Source organism: Lepisosteus oculatus, chromosome 1, assembly GCF_040954835.1.
Source record: "Lepisosteus oculatus isolate fLepOcu1 chromosome 1, fLepOcu1.hap2, whole genome shotgun sequence".
Taxonomy (NCBI): domain Eukaryota; kingdom Metazoa; phylum Chordata; class Actinopteri; order Semionotiformes; family Lepisosteidae; genus Lepisosteus; species Lepisosteus oculatus.
This window is the reverse complement of record NC_090696.1, coordinates 44,836,183-44,853,705: the sequence shown is the minus strand read 5'-3', so window position 1 is coordinate 44,853,705 and position 17,523 is coordinate 44,836,183.

Here is a 17,523-nt window from a genome sequence, read left to right as displayed (position 1 = left end):
ATGGGTGGAGTGGTTTCAACCCACAGTCCAAAAGCATATTGCTAGACTAAAGGACTTCTAGGAAAATTGGCCCTGATGTGAATGTATTTGTATCTGCATGTGCCCTGTGATGGACTGGCATCCTGGCCAAGGTGTGTCCTGCTTCATGCTTGTTGCTTGCTGGAATAAGCTCTGGCTCCCCTGTAACCCTGAATTTGATGAAGCAGTTTGAAAATGGATGGTTTGAGGAAAGGGTTTTTCTTTAGTGCTTTTTATTCTCTATTGGATATTACTGCTTTGTCCAAACCAAAACAAATTACCAAAAACCGTGCTTAAAGTTTAAACCCATTATTTTTGTATTAATCTATCATTTTATTATTTTATCATTTTTATGCCAGATTAATCGTATGTTGCTCATTTTGTGAAAGCAAATGTGTTGTGATGCTTCCAATGTGTATCTGTATTTAAAATCCAACACAAATCCATAATATAGGATGATCAAATCTGACAAACCCTAGTGTGGCATGTATTTTGCCTAAAAAAGATGAGTGTCTACACAGTGTCACCTCGGTGAGCTGCAATACTGTATGTAGCATCCTAACATTAAGTATAACTAGACACAAGCCACATCTAACACTTAAGAGTGGGGCTATGCTGATGAGCTTGCAAGATACACAGTATGTGATCCAAATGAAACTGCATGATGTAGTTGCTTTCCAAGAGTACTATAACTCCAGCAAATATCAACAATCTTAGCTTGTTCTGATATATTGTGAGATTTGCCATGGATACACTGAATAATGTATCATTAATTGGACAGCAAAGGAAGTGTGCAAGTTCTGCTGGTTAACCATGAAGTGCTCCAGCGAGAACGCCTGCTTGTGTTGCAGTTTTCTAAATCATTGCTCATGCCACTTGCTGAAGCTTTCAGTGAACTGAATGAAAGAAAGGAGTGGGGGGCAGGGACGAAGGCACAGATACAAGATGGGCCTTTTGACCTCTCCCTCAATCTCATCGCTAAAACAGGCATGAGCCATGGCGCTTCTATATGCCCACCATAAACCAACATGTATTTTTTATTATAATTCTTTATATCCACTTTCCCCAAGAACAACGTCTTTAATCTGTTTGGATTCCACGGAATGAGAGGGATATTATATCTATATTTAACCAGGAACCATTTCTTCTTAGACATGTTGGCTGAACTAAATTTGTTTTTTCAGGTGTTTGTACTTGGAAGACGGTTAGCCACAGGCTTGGAGGTTCTGCCGCACTGGTACATCGAGAGCTTCATACACTGTGGGTTTTCTAACTTTTGACAGTAAGCAGGGAATGAAAGAGAAATTAATCACTTTATTCTTTATTTACTCTTCTGTTATAAGGAGCAGGACAGATGGTTGTCAGTTTTCCCTACTTGTGATATATGTTGTGCAGAGACAAGACTGCCAAGCTGAAAGACAAAGCATTTTTGATAGGAAGTCAGCACACTTGCAAGTGATCTTCATGCTAACAGAAAAATACTGTAACTTTGCTAAGTAATAGCATGTTTTATAGTGGATAGTCCTGCAGAAGTTAATGGCTGCTTAATTAAATAATATAAGTTAAATACACAATTGTTTTTTGGGGGAATAAACAATCCCATCACATGAATGCTTTTGTGAAGCAAAAACTATGTACTGTAATAAGGCTTTCAATCCTTTGTATAAGCAATTCTTCTAATAATGTTGAGTGAGTGTTCTACATACTTGTGGACCAATTAAAGTGATATCTTTGTAATAGATCCTGATTTGCACTTTTCATGTTTCATGTATTACTTCAAGAAGTATATGTATTATAAAATCGAATCAGGTTTAAGACTAATTTGAAATGCTGGAAATTTGAAGTCATTACATCCATTGTGAGGATGTTACATCCATTGTGAGGTTGAAATGGTCATATATCTTGAAAGCCCTAAGACTTATTTACTATGAAAAATAAAAAAACAATACAAGTTCTAGCACCATTTGTAATGACACATACTGACACAGAACAGTAGATGGAACATGTAAATCAGTGTTTTATGCTGCATGTGGCAAATGGTAACTAATGTTACACATATTGATAAATGACAACATTGTCCAGCTTGTACAGAGTGGGAGGGTTTGTTACTTGGTACTATACAGTAGATTGTGGTGCTGGCCACCACATTCACCTGGTGTAGGCACATCTTTATAAAGTCGGTCTCACTCTGAGCTGGTGTGTAACCTGGATTTCACCTAACTGGGTCACGTCTCCAGTTAGTGTTAAGCTGCATTCCCTGTCCAGCAGTGGGTTTTTCCTGGTTAGCAGTGACCCCACTTTAAAAGTATGGGTCATTCTACTTAAACCTGTGTCAAGGAAGACAGAATGTACAATGGGATCTTGTAAGTGGAAAATGTTATGCTTACTCAAACAACACTGAACATTTGACTTTTGCAAAGAATTTGTGCACTGCTTTTTTTTAGTTGAAGTTGACCTAAACTAAAAAGATGAACTAGAACTCCGTAATAATGTAAATCCTTTTAATACTATATGCATCATATAGTACATTAGTAACATATTCTACAAAGTGATGTAAAAATAAACATGGTTTAAATTAATTATTTAAAAATAATGAATAGGACAATTTCCAGAGGGTTTGGTCTTTTGCAAGATGCATTATTTAAAAAGTCAAGCTAAAATGTAAAGTTGCCGTGTAATATGTATTATAACAGTAAATAATGCTCAGTTAAATCATAGTAAATACTGTACATACACTATAAAAGAGCATGTTATGTGCTTTGTACAGTTCCAGTAAAGTACAGTAAATACAAGGTATATCCATGGTAAAGTTCTTGGAGTTTGTGTGTCATATGAATACAACACCTAAACATAAGAGCACATTATTTTAAACTCTCTACCAATTTTGTTTGAAAATTCTATGTTTTCAAAACTGCTTTACAGGGGAAAGATCCTGTTTCTGGAGGAGAAATAATTTTATTTCAAAATGACATCAAATCTAAAGCCACATGAATTTTGACTATACTAACAAAACAGTAAAGCATAATAAAAAAATTATATAGCCTGTTAAACTGCCAAATCATACAAGAGATCCTTATTCTGCTCTCTACTTTTTGCCAAAAGATGGTAATTTTTGGCAAGCATTTTCTTTGTATGAAAGTTCATTCATTTTAGACTGAGATTGACTTGTGTTTCTTCTTTTGAATTAAAAATGGAAATAAATTAAAAACCAGACCAAAACATTTACTATGTACTGTACAAACAATTAGGAAATCGGGAATTAGGAAATTGCCAATAAGTTAAGAATGATATTGGCCAAATACCAGTGAAAAGAGCAAATTAGCAAAAGGTTAAGTTCTTTAGAAATGTTTTGTAGCGTTGTCAAGTTTAACAAAATACTGTTTGGGTTTCCTTGTTCTCTTTAATAGTAAACTGGCAGGTTTTGATTTTTGAGTGGCTGGGGACATTTTACCTACCGCATACATCAGGTATATTTAAATATAACAATGATAATGGATAGGCTGGGTCACATTTTAACAGCAAAAACATTATTCCTTGCTTCCTTGCATTTATAGTATATTGCATGATTCATCCCAAATGATCCGATAACGCTTTATATATACTGTAAGGTTGCACCAGCAAGCCTGCTACACAGCAGATCAGATAACAAAGCAAGAACGTACCCCGCTAATTAATATACTGTAAGGTGGAAGTCAGATTGTGAACAGAATGGACACCAGGGTGAGGCCCCTACTCTAACACACAGTCTCATGGAATCATCCAAAAGGATGACACTTCTTACAGTGATCTAATGAGTTGAGACTAGAAAGCAATAATATTGCTAACAAAAACAAAAACAAATTTCACCCCTAAAAGTGGTTTAGATTGTCTGATATCACATGAAACAGAAAATGATCTCTGTTACTATAAGTTACTAATCAACAGTAAATATGAAGTGTCTTATTTATATTTAACAAAGAACGGATTTAATTTAATCTCTGAGCTTAGATGAATTTCATCACTGATCTTTGAGATGAAATTAAAAACTCATTCAATTGACATCATCAGTTGTATTATCTCGCAATTATTTTTTTGTTTTACAATTTGGATTGCTGTCAATTTTAAAATGTATCTGTTATTTGCCCATCACACTGTGAAAGTTGTTTGGAGGCGAGGGGTGAGGCTGTCAGGGAACCAATACTGTACAGTAGGTAGAATAGGAGGATCCATATGTGTAACCGTGAATCCTGCAGAATGTGGAGTAGCACAGGGACAATCCAAAACATGTAATCCACGGGCTTGGTCGATTGGAGAAGCAATGAGTCCGGTAACCAGGGAAATCCCAGAAAGACAATCCCAGAAACAAAATCCAAAGAGCGTGGTCAAAAAGGCGGGAGCAAAGATTAGGAACCGGGAGATCAGTCAAAAAGGTTAGAAACGCGCACCAAGAGAATACTTCAGGGAGGATTCTCAACAGTGAGCATGGGTTGGTGTGTGAGAGAACTTGAAATACTGAAGGGAAAGGGATGTGGTTGGATAATTGGTCCGGGAGTGAGAATTTGTGGAATCTGGTGCATGTGGGAATGTGATGGGTTCAATTAGGAATGAGGTTGTGAAACAGTGGGTTTGGGAATGTAACAGCATTTGCAAGGGAGAGTGTTGGGTTTGACAGAGGTGTAAAGGGGGATTTTCATAAACCCCCTATAAAGTACTTCACCCATTCACACTCAAACACATTTACAGCTGGCACATGCTAAGGAAATGTCAATGGTTGTGGACTGCTATAAAGCAGAAGAAGATAGATTTCCATTGAAGTTCAGATTTGAGTCACATACTGTATATGTTTCTTCCATGACATTTTGGTTTAGCTGTCCAGGAAGGGCAGTGCATCTGCTGTTTCTGCTCCGTGTATTTCTTTTTTTAAATTTGAACATGGCCCACAACAGAAAATCATGAGAATAACAAAAGAGACCATCAGATACTGTACCAATCACCCTAGGTGGAGGGAGAAAAAATAATTTGGGACTGTCCTCAATCATTTCTATCTATAAACAGGGAATCAACACAAGTATAACTGGCTGCTCAAGTTGTGAAATCAGACTAGTTGTACAGTTTTTGTTAGGCCAGGGAAAAGGCTGTATTTCTCATAGGGCTACAATAGAGAAGTGGGTTTCGTTTAAGAAGGAAAAGCATTGTTCACTTTCCCATTTTACAATATGATTAAGATTAGAAGGGAGATTCATGGTGCAGCTCTCCTACTTTAAGGTTAGGTTTACAGGGAAATCCAATAAGACAGAACAGGTTCCGGATAATGTCAGGGTGGGAGGGATTTTTAACCAGGAATGGTCCGGCCACAGCCCCATTTTCACAGTTCCCCACAGGTCTATAGTTCGTGTTACACCAAATAAGGTGTAGGTATATTTTAGCAGGGTGTTTATGTGCATAAGTCCTCCAATGCCACCACCTGGCAAAATAAAATAAATGTGTAGGCCGGTCAATGTCAATTTTGGACAAAAATTTCAAGAATAATACCCACAAAAACAGTAACCCCTGACAAACAGATGAAATACCTGCATTGTGCAATGTAAATAACTGTTTTTGAAACAGCAAATGCCATTTTAATTTTGAAAGTCTGCTTGCCATTCATTTCAGTTGATTATGGAATAGTAAACAAAACTCTCATGAATCAGTAGTCCCTACAAAGTCTGTACAAAAACAGGAACATAAATGTGCATGTGGATTGGGTATTTATTTTTCCAAGGTATTTCATTAATATTGGAAGGTTAAAGTGATTTAAAAGAAAAACACACATTATAAGAACATCATAATAAGCAGCCATAGATGAGATAGGTGCTTCCAAGCACAGCAGGAAGTTTTGCAGTCCTGGCCAGTGAAGTTTTAGTTACCCTGTTAACTGTGCAATAGTGCTTTACTAGGCCTGTGACCAGGTTCCGAAGAGATGGAGAGAGTGGCTGATGTTTGTACAGCTGAAAACAAGATGAAGAACCACAGGCCTCCCTCTCACACTCCATTAGACCCTAAACTCCATGGAGTACTGCACTCAACACATAAACAGTTTCTGGAAAACTTTTGAAATGTGTGAAAGAATGGGTGACATGTTGAACTAGAACAATAAATGCCTATTCACAGCTGCACAATAGCTAAAAATTGCTTTAAAAATGTGGTACAGAATGGAACACATTTCTGCCAATTCTTCTGGTTAGCTCAATGATATCAGGGATTTCCTCACTGAGAAAAAAACTGAAAGAGAAAATTCAATAGTAATTCTGTTTTTTTTTGTGTATCAAACCTTAGTCTTATACTGTATGTAGCTTTCTGGATTAGGAACCTATCCATACTCAGTGAGAATTGTTTTCACATGCACGAATGGTTACCAATATTTTAGAATGGCAAGGTGCTGTAGCTGAACAATATTGTTAATGGCCAACTGTGAAGAAATAAATTGGCCATGAATTTACCAAAACATGTGAGAGAATACTGATAAATCATTCCAATCTTATCTAAAACATTTAAGGTAATTGTTAATTACAAGCACTTCTTAAGCAAAAGGAAAAACAGCACAAATGTAAATAAACAGAAAAAGCATAATCACAATTTTAAACAAAAATATGTCTACAGGCATCTGTAATAAATAAGTGCTCCATTTGTAAAATAATGGATAAGAAGCTGTTGTCTAGTCTAATGATAATGCTACAGAAAATGGAACTGCCCTACTTATTCAGTCTACCCTTTTCTGTATTTATAGACAGTTTCCTTGGTGTAAACTTTGACTTTTAAGTCATTGTGACTACAGTATATAATCTTATAACATACAGTAACCAAGAAGGGTGTTCTGCTAATCGAGTTACCCAGAAACAATTGTTAAAAATGGGGGCTGAGTGGTTCACAATAACTCCAGGGCATAAGTCTTGATCGCAGTTTGCTCCCATGTTATTGAAGAGATGCCTGTCTGTCACTTGCTATATAACTTGCAACTCAGAACTGAAGTTTATATTCTATAATTGAATTAATAGATTTAAAACTTCATAACCTTGAGACACATTATAAAATGCTGAAGAATCCTTCAAGTGAAACATGAACACGCTTGATTTTTCCTACTTTTCAGCAATATCCTTCAGATGGGACAAAAGCAATCCTGTTTTAATGCAGGTTTCATGTATTACACTACTTCCAAGATTGCAGAACTCCAAGAATGTGTTTTTTCCATGTAAAGTGCTGTGTTGTAAGACTGAAGACCCTGAGATAATGTGTACAACGCTTTTCTCATTTTGGCTTCCAGCAACTTCAGCAGAATCCTCTTCACTTTTCCTCACTTCCAGATGGTAGCTCCGACTTTAAGGTCAAGTGATATGAAAAAAATAGATAATTGCTCAGACCCCTTGAGTCCCCACAGAAAGACTAAACAGACACAATAGGGAATGTAATTGTTTTGGATTTCTTTATAGAGATTTATGTACTCAGCTGCTTCTCAGCCATGGTCTTGCTGCAATAGGAACCCTGATCCTCCTAAATTCCAGTTCCACATCACTTGCAACTATTATACATTATCAACCCCATGCCACACAAGTAAAGGGAAACACACTCATTCAGCTGAACAGCAGGTTCTTAATGGGCCTTTCTTTGAGCATGTTTTTGGTTTTGCTGCATTGACTTGCTAAAAGACCTCAGAGATGAGTCAGACTTCAAGTAACAGTCATTGTCAAACATAGAAGTTCTAAAAGATTCATTTGTTATGACAAGAAAAAAAAAAAGATTGAGAGATTGCTGATGAATATGGGATTGAAATCCGGAGGCCTGGGAAAGATTATGTGCACACAGTGCTCTGTGTAATGAGAATATTTTTGTTTATTTCCATTCCTTAGTATGTTTTGCTAGAGGAACTTTGACTGGTTAACAGACACAGATTATCAGAGGACAGTAAATATTAAAAATAGCAAACGTCCTTGTTAAACAAAGGATACATTTCTCCCTTATCCTGCAGATTAATGTAGTTTGAGAGAATTAGTACTTGCCTGATACCCTACCCTGTATGATGAAGTGATCCAGAGCAAACACACATGACTGTTCAGGGACATATTACAGATAAGTGGGCCATTGTAGTGAGTAAATATCCACAGCCCAGTGATCTAAGCACATAAAGCTTACATACTTTCCCAAGCAAAATAAAGAGGTTAATGTCTTTGCTCACTGTTTTCTGATTTCGTAATAAATAGGAACTGAGCTAAGTTCAGGAACTGAAGAGGCAAGCGGATTATGGGAAACAAAAATAGATCCTTGCTGAGAAGAATTGCTTGCTTTAAAGCAGGGATGTGCTTCTGTGGTACACTTCTAAAGTCTTCTAACAGTCACATTTAATTGTATGCTATCCCCAGAACTGGGCAATAAAGGTATTTGAATATTTTGAAATTATACTGATACTGTATTTAATATTCTAAGACATGTTGTTTTACCTGTCAACAAAGAAAACTTAAAACAAGTGTAGATACGTGTTCCATAATTTTAGACCACATTTTAAGGTAATGAATATGCTTGAGAAAGCAACAGGTTCCTGCAGTGGAGCTCAGTAGTTTGGTTAGATCCTACTGAGTGCAAGAGAGAGACGGGAATGTGTAAGTATTTGGGGAGGCTCGTCTAACTAAGGGAATGGCAGTCTATCTGAGGGTGGAGAGGCTGCCAACCCACCCCCCACTACTAATGTGAGGAGTGGGACCTGCTGCAAGGGTTACATAGAAAGGTCCTGGGTGTGAGACTTACAGTACTGCACGTTCGTAAGTGAGTGTAAGTGTAAGATTAGGATCTAACCTTCCTCCTTAACTTGTCTAAGTCAATAAAGCATATTAAAGCCAATTTAATAGCACAATATGAAACAAAGGGTTTCAAGGGGACAAATAAACTATATTTAAAATATCCTTTTGGGATTCACAGGTAAGCAATTATATTTTGCCTGGTATGATTGCTAACACTTAATATTTAATATTTCTTAGAATAGTGACTAGTAACTGTCCTCCTGATATATTATAAGTCATCATATCCCAGCTAAACTCTTCTCCACACAACTGAGTAATCAACTCAGTATACTAAGAAGTTATAAAATCTAGCTTGCGTAAATAGCTTTTCAAAGCTGAATACAGATGAATATACAGAGAATAAATTTAACCTTCTTTCAAATGAAAGACATTCTGTTTGGAGCAGCATTGACAATCAGGTCTGTAATCAAAATGGACACATACTGCATGTGAATAACTATAAAATATCTTAAAAGGCAAAACGTCCTGGACTGAGTCCTAGTTCTATGAAATCATATGCTGGAAAGTGGCAATTACAAAGGATTGTACTGTAAGTAACATGTTCAGCACATCATACAGCGAATCAATGGCAGAGCCAGGAATTGGTTCCAGAATGTTCCGGTGGCAGGTTCTTTTCCCACTGAGCACTGAGCCAACAAGCTTCATCTTCATATAATGTTGAAGATAAAACTTCTAAATATCCTTACTTTATATCTGCCTTTGTGGACAAACTTGACAATACTATGCACTGTATCTACATACAGTTTAGGATGTCCTTCATAGCACATCAAACATTTTTAATATCACAATCACATGTACTGAAGAGAGAGAAACCAAATGGGAATGCTCATGAGATGCTTCACCATACCTGCTGGCAACAAACTTTAGTCAGCATGTCATTGATTCTGAACTCTAGAGTGGGAGTAGGATATGTCTGGACAAATAATTTAAGGGAAATATGTCCATTTAATGAATTCCGTGATTGGAAAGCAAAGCATAAAAAGCCAAAACAAAAAAACGAAGTAAAAGAAAAAATGGTCTTGAAATGCTGTAATAATGAAAAAACAGATCTGCTTTTCAGGTTCAGCCAAGTCCTTGTTCCAATAATTTCTTGGCAAAAGGTTTTCATAAGTAATGTGTTGCTTCACCAAGAAAAAGAAAGTGATTTAAAAAGCAATGATGTGTGACGGTCAGAAAAGATAAATGAGTTCCTAGCTGAGGGTGGCTGTTATGGTAAATGTGGTGCTAAGGACCACACAGCTCTGATATTCTCTATTGGTTTTATAATGATTAAGTGAGACATAGTGTGTTTTCATATGGGTCTACAAAGGGACAAGTAGTGGCAGCTTCGGAAGTTAGTGTAGAGTGAAAGTCTGGCAATCAATAAGGAATAATGAATAGTGAATTCCTCCTTCAAACATTCAGACAACACTGCTATGTAATCACATGACATATTGTCTGTTATTGCTTATCTGATTATATACCGATACCACTGATGATCTATACAGTATATCTAAAAATGTTTATGTGAGTTTCAGGGAGGGTAGCTTTTAACAGTTGTGATTTTAACATACTGTATATAGATAAATACATGTATTTTGGATTCATTATTAAATAAAATAAATATGATCAAAATTATTATTTGTGGAATTATGTTTTTTGTTTGGACAAATGTAAAAATGTATCATGCTTGATTTAATTCACAGTAAAACAAGTTTTCTCCTGTTAAATATTATCTCTCAGAGTTACAGGTGAATTTATAATTACAGGATTTACTTAATTTTGATGCCTGAAAAGGCTAACAGAAATTTGGTTTATTTTTTTCAATTTGGCTAATTTAATATATTCTTAACATGAAGAACACAGTATATTATTTTAGTTTAAATATAAAAATTGGTAGGCTGCAGTGTATAACACTGGAAAAGGAAAAGGAAAAGAAGGAAAAAGCCTAAAATAATTTTACAAATATTTCTGTTTCAACAGTGATTGTATTCATAAAGCATTATTCCTGTAAAACAGCAATTGCTACAGCTTTGAGCTCCACAACAAATAAATGCTATGAATATTAATTGTAGATTAATTGTCCTTAAAAATTAAGGTATTTTTTTCATAGACAACTAGAACATGTTTTTGACAACGGTCTGGCCTTAAATGATTCTTTGAAGAAATCCAGGCCTCTGACTGTCCAGCTGTTTGTAGACTATGAGCAACAAAAGGTGATGATAAAACCCAGGAATAAATACTGTAGGTACTGTATCATACAATGGTCCATTCCACAGAAAACCCTGAAGTGTAAAACATCTCTTATTATTACAAAATGTCATAGAAGACAAACCAATTTCTTAAGAACAAATTTACAGCACTGGTGAGTTTCTTTGGAGGTGAAATAAAGTATTTTCTTATTTTTGGACATAATTCCATGATTCTTTCACTGTTTAATACAGTAATAATGTCGCAAATAACTTCAGGTTTGAGTTTCAAAGTCAAATAATTGTTTTAAAAAAACACTGCTTGTTTTTTTTACACCCTACATGTGTTGAAATGAAACCATCCCCCCAAGTGATGCGACAGCAATTCTGCACTGGCCTCCCAAGTAGACAAGTGAGAAATTAAGGGGGGGGATTAAATTAAGAGGACATGTATATACAGTAGGCAGCCCAAAGTGGAATTTAACCAGGACAACAGTATGTGGTTTTCAATAAGTATGTCCAATTATGAAATACTACTGTTCATTGAATAGTACAAAAGAATGGAATCATATACTTTAAAAACTGTTGTTTTTTTAAATTAAAAAATAAGATTTAGAGTGCACTTAAATATAAAACATTGGTGCAAGCCAGGCATTTAGAATTGATGAGGCATTGAGTGCCATCTAGTGGTGGTTATTTCATAATGCTAAAATACAGCGCTGAATACAAAAATGCCAAACCTTCAAGAACATTACAACATAAAACGTTTGCAAAGGAGTGGAAGACATTCATCCGAGAGTACATAGCTCACCTTTTGCAAACTTTTTACTACCATTGAAAATGATAAATGCAGTAGTAAGCAAGAAATAAGTGAGAAGTACATTTTTTCTTGTAATCCAAACTAAAATCATTGAGTTTTGAGTGAAATTACATTTTAATTGCAGCTGCTCAAGAAGTGCAATGCTTTGATACAACTAAAAATATGCACACAAAAACACCGCTTTTGAAATGGAAAGTTAGTATACGATTAAGATCTCCCTGAACATTTACACAGACCTGGACATATAGGCCTCTGGCTAGATTACTGTGGGATGTTCTGCTATCAGGTGCAGTCAGCTGCAGAAACTGGCTGGCTGGTTGATTACAGTTGTCTCCTGCTGGTAGCTGTCATAGCCGTTCTGCTGGATGTAGGTTAATAGAAAAAGCTGACCACGGGGAAAACCTCACAGTTGCTTTCTTACAATGTTTAATGTTATCCCTGAAACGCCTCCAATCATGCAGTTCATTTTCATACACATGACATTTCTTGTTGATGCAGCCAACAGGAGTTGGAACATTATTAAGCAAATGGATCAGATGGATGTGACGAACCTGAGCTCGATGGGACCTTCTGCCTTCCAAGACATGGCCTGCCCATCTCAAATCCAATTTTTGAGGCAAAATATCTTGTTGTCTGGGCAACATCTCTCACAATCTACTGTATCTGCTCACTACCAGGATTTAAAATGTAAATCATATTTTGTATTATGGATGGTCTACTCAATCAAAATGAAGATCTAGAAAAATGTATTTTTCTGTTTTATTTCTCTTGAATTTCCAGTGCACATGTTTGTGTATTTTTCATTATCTATTCTCCAGAATCTTAGCATGGAAAATTTGAAACCAATGCTTTTTTCAATCTTTAAAATTCAATTTACCTTATTTCCTTAAATACTGACACTGTATCAATCATTAACAACTCATTTCATGGTTATTTTTAATAAAAGTAGATGTGAGAGCTGTCATAGTACTGTGTGCTGAATGAAAATGTATAAATATTTTTTACATGTCATCAAGGTCTGGACTTTAAATGCCTGTTTTTCTCATTTTCCTTGACTCGTGCAGATGTTGGACCTGACACCAGCTGTTTGGTCTCTCATCTGAGAATCTGATTACTTAGCTGCACTTGGAAAGCAGGAGGACTCAGAGGAATTGTCTGTTAACCGCTACTGTGGTCAGAGTCAAATCACTTGAACCGTAGACATGAGCATGAAGTGAATACCACCCACTTTCTACCACACATGGATATTAAGAACCCTGTGCTTACATAGATGTGATCAGGATATTCTTATCTAGTGTAAGCGATAGCATATGTGACAGTATGTGACTGCTTTCTAAGTGTGAAAGCTCCTCCTTGTGTTGCATTTCTTTAATTTGGAGGCAAGTGTTTATTGCCTCTGGACCATATTAGCAGAGATTACTTATTGAAAACAACAAGTATCATTTTCTTAGCTGCATTTAATCAAAAATAATACTAAACTGTGTTGTAATGTGCTGAATGATGGGAGCAGGGGGAATTAAAAAACGTTAGAGTTTTGGGTGCAACATACTTAGTGTTAAGGTAATAACACATAACAGAAATGCCAGGGACTTAATACTGATACAACATTAATACACTTAATTGTAAAATTTGTGCACAACTTTTATTGAAAAATTGCTTTCAATCACGTATAAAATAGTTTGTCTGTATTGTTAAGTTAAAATACAAGCTAATGGCTTTTAATGTCATTCGTTGTTTACCTCAGCCTTTAAAAAAACAAGTTATAAAGTTAAAAAAAGTGTTTTGATCATATACAGAAGCAGGACGATTATTCTACATGAAAAAGACCAATGATATGCTGTAAAAGGTAGGAAAAAAGGGCAAATCAAAACAGCATCCACTTAAACTAATTAGAACAGTGAAACAGATAAGAAATGACTCGGGGGACTAGTATTCACTAGTAGTAAAGTTAAAGGTCGAAAGGGGGCTGCAGATATTTACAAAATGCAAAATGGCTAACACTTCAAACTAAAAATATTTGCCTGACCTCTAATTGCAAACATGAGCATACCTTATTTGCCGACTGTTGCCGTTAGAATTAAATCACATGTTGGACATGTCATGGTATCCTAAAAGTAATGAAAATATACCAGCGGCAAATGCAAAGCAACCAGTTAAAATCAGTATGCAGATATTTATAAAAAAATGTAGCAGTGCTACAGTATATACAGACTGTGAAATTCAATTAATACGAAAGAAAGCAAACAAAACCGACATCTTCACTCAAGAGTTTAATCTAAGAGCGGAGCTAGTGGAAAAGACATCCATTATCGAAGTGTCTGGAAAAGAGAAAAAAACATACAGTATTAACACGATCAATGCTGAGAAGGTCACAACTGCTCATTTTCAAAAATGTGACTGAAGCGGGTATTGGTATCTAGGCTCCACAATTAACCCTTTTCCCTGTTAACCTACAGACACAGGCAATGACTTATTTCAACATTTATGTTTTTCAGTGACACTACTGTCTGGTAGTTGAATTGGTGTATTTTAAAAGAAAAAACAGTCAAAATCTAAGAATATAAGAACATTTGCCAACAGCCCGTCTAATTATTTAGCCTATTTGGTGGATTGCAGTTAGTGTTTAACATATTTAGACATATTTGACCTTCACCTAGTTTCCACGACCTAATAGTAGATAAAGCAAACCACATTTCTCAAAACAACACACAAAAGTTCTACTTTATCATTATTTATTTAAAGAAAATATAATTTAGCATGCCAGTGTCATGGATATATATCCACGCAGGTCCAGTGGCCAACTACACCACCAAGCAATTTGAACATGCTAGGATCCGTCTTAACATTAAGATATCACTGTCTGCTTAAACAACACTTAAGAAAAAAGTATTCACAAGGAACACATATGCAAAATCGATAGAATTCCGCTAACTCCAGTAGTCAAAAATAAATTCCCCCCAAATTAACCAAGAGCACCACTCTTTAATCAGCTCTGTCTCTGTACTCCACCTAGCCTAATCTCCACAAGAAATACAGAGTATTTCCCTGTATACAGAGTATGCAGAGTATCCTCTGCTCAGGCCTTTGAGCTACTGCATTTCAGCCCCTCAGGCTGAGGCTTACAGTATATACAGTACCCTTTCTAGCATCCAGAACTCTAGGATGTACTGTAAGTGAGGGGTGGGTACCTCTAGGTGATCATAGGATGAAAGCAGACATACAGTACAGTAAACAAGTTGGGGATGTTTAGGGAGCAGACTGTATGCTGATGATCAGGTGTCACAGTGCACTGTACCTCCTTCCTTTGTCCTTTGTCTTTCCTCTGTCTCCCTCTGGTCCAGGTCTGGTTCAGCCTGTTCATCATCCCCATACAATCTAATGTGTCATCACTGACTGTGTGGTAATCGATGGGTGTCTAGGCAAACAGTGTGTTGTTCAATGTTTGAATATTGTCACCTGCCATACTATACGGGGCTGTACTGTACTGCCCTGTGCTACAAGGCAGGAAAAACACAAAGAGAGGTAAAAACAGACACAAAAAGAAGAAAAAAAAAGACACAGCATCTCCCAAACACACCGTTCATTATATTGAAAAACTCAGCACAGCATCCAAAACTCTGCAGGTTTTCCCAAACTAGTTTTGTTACCCATGACACTTGTATATCTTATTTACACTATTAATTGGAATAAGTTACAACAAGATGGTAACAACCTTTACCTTCATGGTTAGTTTTATCAATTGCCCACAATTATTACACCTACATATTAAAATCATTACATTTTATTGTTCTAATAATAAACTATGAAAACTCAATTTTCTTCTGTACTCTTTGTCTTTTAAATTTATACTGCTGGCTCAATCTGGTACTGTATTATCCTTCAGATTACAGCAATACGTTAAAAATGAGGCCTTTACTGTAAATGAATTGCAGGTGACTTGATGGCTAGCAATTGGTGCCCTGCATTGCTGTCACACTAGGTTCAATTCTGCACTATCGTTGCTGTTGTAGTGAATTTGTATATTATCCCTGTGTTTGTGTGGGTTTGTCTGTGTGTTCCTTGTGATGGACTGGCATCCCATCCAAGATATACACTGCCTTAGATCCATTGTTTGCCAGAATTGGATGAAGTGGTCGGAAAATATTTACATGTAAGTAAGTTGCATTTGACTATTGTAGTAGGTGCACAACACATACAGTAGCACAGTGCAGCATACAATGCTTCCTATAGTACAGAAACATCTGCTTTGTAACACATTAATAAGACCTTGCATATGTGCTTGTATTTCAAGAATACAAGGTAACCTTGCTGCTAAGGTCTTTTTATTCCCCAACAATTTTGTGTCAGCCTGGTATAGAAAATCTAACAGCAAAACAAGGCAGAAGGATATTGCCAAATAATAAGAATTTAAAGGACGAGTTTTACACATTGGTCTTGGTTGAGCTACAATGCCATACTGTTCTTATCTTTTTTTCTCAGGCACTATCTGAGAATGCTGTCTTCCAAAGACAGAGGCTCACAATGCATGTACATAAGCACTTTGATGTTCTGAAAATTCTTCTTGATTCTGTTATTTTTTAACTTTCAAAGATTGTTACAGAAGTTAATGTATTAAACCAATAAAAATAACATAGAAACAACATGTTGAGCTTAAAAATACATTTTAGTGTATCTAGGCACTTGACAAGAAAAAAAACTAAACTGAAGAAAAGTAAAAAGATTTAAGTGCACTTTGCAGCCACACACGTTTAGTTGCTGCACATCCATAAACACTTCTACAAGCGTCTTCCTCCCTGATGTACTATCACTTATTAATGGTCAAAGACAAACAGAAATCCATATGCTACTCCCTACATTCCATACTACTCTAATTAAGAATTGATGCAGTTAAAAACAATTTGTATCTTTTGAACTGCTGCTTTGGTGTCCTCTAGTGGAAATATTTCTGTTATTACACCTGCAGGTCCACTTTCACCATTGGTGATTCAGTGGGTTAGCATGCTGAATATTCTGAGTGGAGTTCTGAATGTCATAGTGCATCTGCTTTTTTATTCTCTTGGTAAAAATAGCTTGTTTTAACTCAATATTTTTTTCAGTGGAGATTACTTACTTTTCCAAAACTTCAGAGGTCATAACAAAGCATAAAGTAAATGAACTAGCAGGATTTGATTTTAAAGGACTACATTTTGGGCAGCATTTTTTTAGAGTTTCACCCAACATTCATCATGAATGCCTGCTTGCATTCAAATAGAAGGACCTGAGTTGAGGTCTGTCCTAAACAGTTGCTGAGGTTGAAGAAAAGTTGCCAGAACAACTTTGAAAAGACACTTCATTTTCATGTTTTGATTATCCAATTAAAAAATGTCATGAAAGAGAAAAGATAAGCATATAGATATTTGCATTACACAGAGCGCCGATGTCACTGCAGAATGAGCTAGTCCTATCAGCATAATGTTGTCAAAATAATCCTATGGTTTAAGTAACCAAAACATTTTTTGAGAAGTGCCTCTTTTCCATTTAGGTCTGTGGAATCTGGATAGTATAGAGAATCCTCATAAGTCTCAAATGAACAAGAACAATAAAGTACAAACAATATTTATGATGTTTGAAGCTTACATCTATAGCTTTATTTTTTGTTGTTTTGATAAGTGTAGTCATTCATTCTTTTTCATTGTTTTTTTGTGTTTGAGTGTACATTTTTGTAAAAACA